Source organism: Salmo trutta, chromosome 32 (genome assembly GCF_901001165.1).
Source record: "Salmo trutta chromosome 32, fSalTru1.1, whole genome shotgun sequence".
In the NCBI taxonomy this organism is placed as follows: domain Eukaryota; kingdom Metazoa; phylum Chordata; class Actinopteri; order Salmoniformes; family Salmonidae; genus Salmo; species Salmo trutta.
This window is the reverse complement of record NC_042988.1, coordinates 7,874,801-7,881,291: the sequence shown is the minus strand read 5'-3', so window position 1 is coordinate 7,881,291 and position 6,491 is coordinate 7,874,801.

The following is a 6,491-nucleotide window of genomic DNA, read 5'->3' as shown; positions in this document are numbered from 1 at the left end:
GAAATTGTTGTGCTGATTCACCGGCAGTATTGGAGGCAAAATACTTTCTTTACATCACGCGCCAATGTAAAATGCTGTTTTTTGATATAAATATGAGGTTTATCGAACAAAACATACATGTATTGTCTAACATTGAGTCCTAGGAGTGTCATCTGATGAAGATCGTCAAAGGTTAGTGCTTAATTTTAGCTGAATTTCTGGTATTTGTGACCCCTGCTTGGACCCCTGCTTTGAAAATGACAGTGTGGCCTTTCTTGTGTTGTACCTGTCCTAACATAATCTAACTTTATGCTTTCGCCGTAAAGCCTTCTTGAAATCGGACAATGTGGTTACATTAAGGAGAAGTGTACCTTTAAAATGGTATAAAATAGTCATATGTTTGAGAACTTTGAATTATGATTTTTGTTGTTTTGAATTTGGTGCTCTGATTTTTCACTGGCTGTTGAATAGTGTGTCCCGTGCCCAAGAGAGGTTATGCCATTTTGCCACAACTTTGGAAGTATGCTTGGGGTCATTGTTCATTTGGAAGAGCCATTTGCGACCAATCTTTAAGTTCCTGACTGATTTCTTGAGATGTTGCTTCAATATATCCACATAATTTTCCGTCCTCATGATGCCATCTATTTTATGAAGTGCACCAGTCCCTCTTGCAGCAAAGCACCCCCACAATATAATGCTGCCACCCCCGTGTTTCACAGTTGGGATGGTGTTCTTCTGCTTGCAAGCCTCCCCCTTTTTCCTCCAAACATAACAATGGTCATTATGGCCAAAATAGTTCTATTGTTGTTTCATCAGACCAGAGGACATTTCTCCAAAAATTACGATCTTTGTCCCCATGTGCAGTTGCAAACCGTAGTCTGGCTTTTTTATGGCCGTTTTGGAGCAGTCGCTTCTTCCTTGCTGAGCGGCCTTTCAGGTTATGTCATTATAGGACTCGTTTGACTGTGGATATAGATACTGTTGTACCCGTTTCCTCTAGCATCTTCACAAGGTCCTTTGCTGTTGTTCGGGGATTGATTTGCGCTTTTTGCACCAAAGTAGGTTCATCTCTAGGAGACAGAATGTGTCTCCTTCCTGAGAGGTATGACGGCTGAGTGGTCCCATGGTGTTTATACTTGCGTACTATTGTTTGTACAGATCAACGTGGTACCTTCAGGCGTTTGGAAATTGCTCCCAAGGATGAACCAGACTTGTGAAGGTCTACACATTTTTTTTGAGGTCTTGGCTGATTTCTTTTGATTTTCCCAATTATGTCAAGCAGTTTGAGTTTGAAGGTAGGCCTTGAAATCCATCCACAGGTACACCTCCAATTGACTCAAATGATGTCAATTAGTCTATCAGAAGCTTATAAAGCCATGACATCATTTTCTGGAATTTTCCAATCTGTTTAATGGCACAGTCAACTTAGTGGATGTAAACTTCTGACCAACTGGAATTGTGAAACAGTGAATTAGTAGTGAAATAATCAGTCCGTAAAGAATTGTTGGAAAAAGTACTTGTGTCATGCACAAAGTAGATGTCCTAACCGACTTGCCAAAACTATAGTTTGTTAACAAGAAATTTGTGGAGTGTTTGAAAAACAAGTTTTAATGACTCCAACCTAAGTGTATGTAAACTTCCGACTTCAAATGTAGCCTCGTTATTTTGTTGTGATTATTTTTATTATTTTTTACTTTAGTTTATTTGGTCAATATTTTGTTAACTCTATCTTGAACTGCACTGTTGGTTAAGGTGTTGTAAGTAAGCATTTCCCGGTATGGTCTACACATGTTGTATTCGGCGCATGTGATAAATAAAGTTTGATTCGATTTAATATAACAAACCGCTGGGACGCTACAGACTTTTTCGTGAGAAGACCGATTTGTTTTGTTAGAAGACCAATTTGGTCTGACAAACAATGCTCTAGCTCTGCCACCGTTCACCGCAGATGCGGAATTGCAAAATCGGTTGGATGCCGTAGATATCTCTAGCTGAAACTGACGGGTTTTGATGGGGATATTTTTATTATGTTACTTAATAACTTCTTCACCACACCCTGTATGGATGGAACATTTCAGATTGTAAGTAATGTGTATGCCGAGGAACTTGAAGCTTTTGACCTTCTCCACTGAGGTCCCGTCGATGTGGATGGGGGCGGCTCCCTCTGCTGTCACCTGAAGTCCACGATCAGCTCCACCTTTTGTTGACCTTGAGGGAGAGGTTATTTTCCTGGAACCACTCAGCCAGGGCCCTCACATTCTCCCTGTAGGCTGTCTTGTTGTTGTTGGTCATCAGACCTATCATTGTTGTGTCGTGTGCAAACTTGATGATTGAGTCAGACCCAGGGCCCCGAGCTTAGTGATGAGATTGGAGAGCACTATGTTGTTGAAGGCTGAGCTGCACTCAATTAATGAGCATTCTTACATAGGTATTCCTCTTGTCCAGATTGGATATGGCAGTGTGCAGTGCGGTGTCGATTGGATCTACTGGGGTGGAATGCAAATTGCAGTGGGTGTAGAGTGTCTGGTAAGGTGGAGAAGATATGATCCTTAACCAGCCTTTCAAAACACTTCATGATGACAGAAGAGAGTGCAATGGGGCGATAGTCATTTAGATCAGTTACCTTCGCTTTCTTGGGAACAGGAAAAATATCCCTGATATCGTATACCAAGGAAGTACACTGAGTGTACAAAACATTAGGACCCTTCCATTACATATTGTAGACTGACCAGCAGTAGCGGTCAGCGCGTGACAGTACCCCACCAAAGGTGCGGACTCCCGGCTGCAAACCTGAACCTATAGGGGAGGGTCCGCGTGGGCATCTATACCTGCCGGCGGCTTTGATTTGGGGCGTAGCCCCTACACCGCCCGCTGATCCCCCCAGCTTCTGTGTCGCCGGAGGAACCAGACTGTGGATCAGCGCCGGAGGCTCTGAACTGCCGACCGCCGCTGAAGACTCTGGGCTGCGGACCGTCGCTGAAAACTCGGGGCTGGGGAGCGTCGCTGAAAACTCGGGGCTGGGGAGCGTCGCTGAAAACTTGGGACTGGGGAGCGTCGCTGGAGGCTCCGGACTGGGGAGCGTCGCTGGAGGCTCCGGACTGGGGAGCGTCGCTGGAGGCTCCGCGCCATGGATTATCATTGGAGCCTTCGTGCCACAGATCATCCCTACAGGCTCCAGGCCATGGATCATCACTGGAGACTTCGTGCCATGGATCATCACTGTAGGCTCCGCGCCATGGATTATCATTGGAGGCTTCGTGCCATGGATCATCCCTACAGGCTCCAGGCCATGGATCATCACTGGAGACTTCGTGCCATGGATTATCACTGGAGGCTTCGGACCATTGATCATCACTAGAGGCTTCCTACGTGGAGCTGGTACCGGTATCACCGGACTGGGGAGACGCACCGGAGACTGGGTGTGCGGAGCAGGCACAGGACGTACTGGGCTATGGTGGCGCACTTGAGGGAGTGTGCGCGGAGCAGGCACAGGGTATACTGGGCCTTGGAGGCGTACTGGACGTCTGGCGCTTACATTATATTGTATAACATTCATATGTGCTGTTGCTGAATGTTTTGCAGTATGTTTGGTTTATTTGTAAAAAAATATATATATATTATACCCGTTAATGAATGCAATATGAAAACTCTATTAATTTAATTTTCCCCCTAAAGAACCCTGTCTAGAGTGGATCACCGTATGTTATTTGGGTTGAATAAAGTATATTTTTTCAATTGAAGATAATCAAATGAGGTTATCACCACTGACGTTTACAGTTGGACGGTTTTGGTAAATCGGGATAACTTAGCCTTCCCTGTAGCTCAGTTGGTAGAGCATGGTGTTTGCAACACCAGGGTTGTGGGTTCGATTCCCAGGGGAGCCAGCACAGAAAGAAAAAAAAATTATGAAATGTATGCATTCACTACTGTAAGTCGCTCTGGATAAGAGCGTCTGCTAAATGACTAAAATGTAAATGTAATAACTTCTATAATCAACATTCTTTACTGTCTCATCATACGGCTTATTTATGGTGAATCAAACAGCTAGGCTACTCAGTTGTCCCATCTCGGTTGGCTGTCAGGAAGAAAAAGAAAGTCACAACAGACTTAACGTGTGATGAAAATATGATCGCTGTGCCACGCCTATTGAAACAACCTGGTTAACCCTACACAGAATCTGAAACATGTGGTGTGCAATGTCCACAATATTGACCATGGCCCTCAATTGCTAAGATAGAGCCCTGCAACATTGTAGAAATAGGCTACTGTTTTATTAGTTTTTCATGTTCAATATTACCTGCTGAAAAACTGCTTTCTGATCTCATGAAATGCATTAATCCAATGCAATTCTCCGCAAAGACATGTATGAAAACTGTTAACTTGCTGGACAAAAAACATTCTTATTAATTTCACAACAGCATAATTAAGAATCACCCGGTTAAAAGTTGGGCTTATAGAGGGAAGCTAAAGCCTGAACCATGCAGCCTTCTTCACCACAAGGAATGTTTAATACCTTCAAGTTCAGCGATACTTCGGTTTATTATATCAGATTGGCAACTTCATCATTATTATGGAAGATGGACAACTTTAGCAATGTATCGAATCAAGATTAAGATAATCGGTTGTTAATCATTTCGAAAGTCTGTTACAATTAAATGATATCAAAAGAAACATGGTTCTATTGAACTAGTTGAGTGTCTGCCTGACTGTTCTGCCGAGGCACAGCAGAATCCGATTGGTGCAGATGGACGCAGTTTATGCACCAGTCCGCTAAATTTTGCACCAGTCCACTATTTGGTGAACTCAATTTGATGCTGAATACATCTCATTATTAGGCCTACATTCATTTTATTTCATTATAACACATTTCATGTAACCAATTCTTTCGCTATCTGTACCACAACGTTTAATGTAAGGTTACTATTCCAATACAGTTCACTTTTTGATATTGATATGACTTTATTTCAGAGTGGACAGTTTCCAGTTCTGTGTCTAAAAGAAAAGTCGAGCGCGTGTTTCCAGAGCATGTTTCCAGGAACACACAGGCAGGATACACTTCAGTATCATATCGCAAGATTTTAATAGCCTAAACTATAGTATAAGATATTTACAATTTCAAAATGATAAATTGGAAGTTTATCCATGGAATTTATGAGACACCCTAATGCCTAAAGCCCTGTTTTCTTTTACACAGGTGAGGACGTTTCTGTAGTTGCATTAGAGGCTTTGGGATATATGGCCCAATTATTTAATGGCCTGACTCCTGTCACGTGGAACCAGGAAACACTGAACCTGTTCAAAAACAGATGACCTAGTTAAGTTAAGAAATTAGAGGGATGTGTAAGTATGATCCCTCATGGTGTAGTCTAAGCTATATTTGGGGGGCAGACAATAATTGGCACAGGTCTTTAATATGTGATTTAATCTATAATTATTTTTGTATAATATTTTCAGAACTTTTAATTAATACGGAACTAATTCACTGACCACCATTGTATTGTCACCAGGTCGGGTGTGGTGTTGGGGAATCCTCTGGAGATGGAGGGTCGGTCACAACAGGCAACGCGTCATGAAAACACATTTCGACAAGCTGAACACCGTCTTGAAACAGAAGGTGGGTCCAATATCAAATGTCCTTGAAAAGAGGCTAAATTAATCAGAGGAAAAATTCTAGATCACCACAAATCGGATGAATTTTGCTGCCACAACTCACATGTGAAATATGGAACTTCCAAACGCCGTTTTAGTCGACGGATGCGTTAGCGCAGCACCTGCTGTGGTTGAGTTGACTCTAAAACAATTATGTATTGTATGCGCTCCAGGAACAGAGCGCATGCGCATGTGAGATCGTGGGAGGTTCGCTACAAACTGGAGCAGATTTAAAAATTCCTCGACAGCAGAGTCAAGCAGTGAGGAAGAAGATGTCTGTTGGACAAACCACATAATCATCATTGGAGACATGTGACATGTACATGAGGCTGGCTAATAGATTGATGGATGATATATTTACTGAATGACTGATTTATGTGAAGGCTATGTATTTATGTATTCCTTTATTTATTTATATTAAAATTAAATGAAAAAAACATGCATCTATTATCATATTGTTTGTATTACTTTACATATTCAGTCATCCATGCATTCATCCATTCAGTCTTTCATGCATTCATTTGTTTACAGACAATATGCAGTTCAAAACAACGGCGTAGTGGAGTCTATGCACTACAGATTAGCACATGTAATATATTTATTTCATACCACGACTGTAGGCTGCGAAATAAACCTGTTGACCCATTTAACAACATTTGTAATTAACTGACTGCACAAATACAGTGAAATTCATCTCAAGTTTGAAAATAATCATTAATTTGCTGATTGGCCAACAGTCATGAACAATCAATGCTATGATGAGTTAGTTCATTGTTACAAGGTAACCTAATATAAAGACTTAACATAAAAACTGCATAATCAGAAACCTACACCTCCAATTAACGTCATCATCATCCTCATAT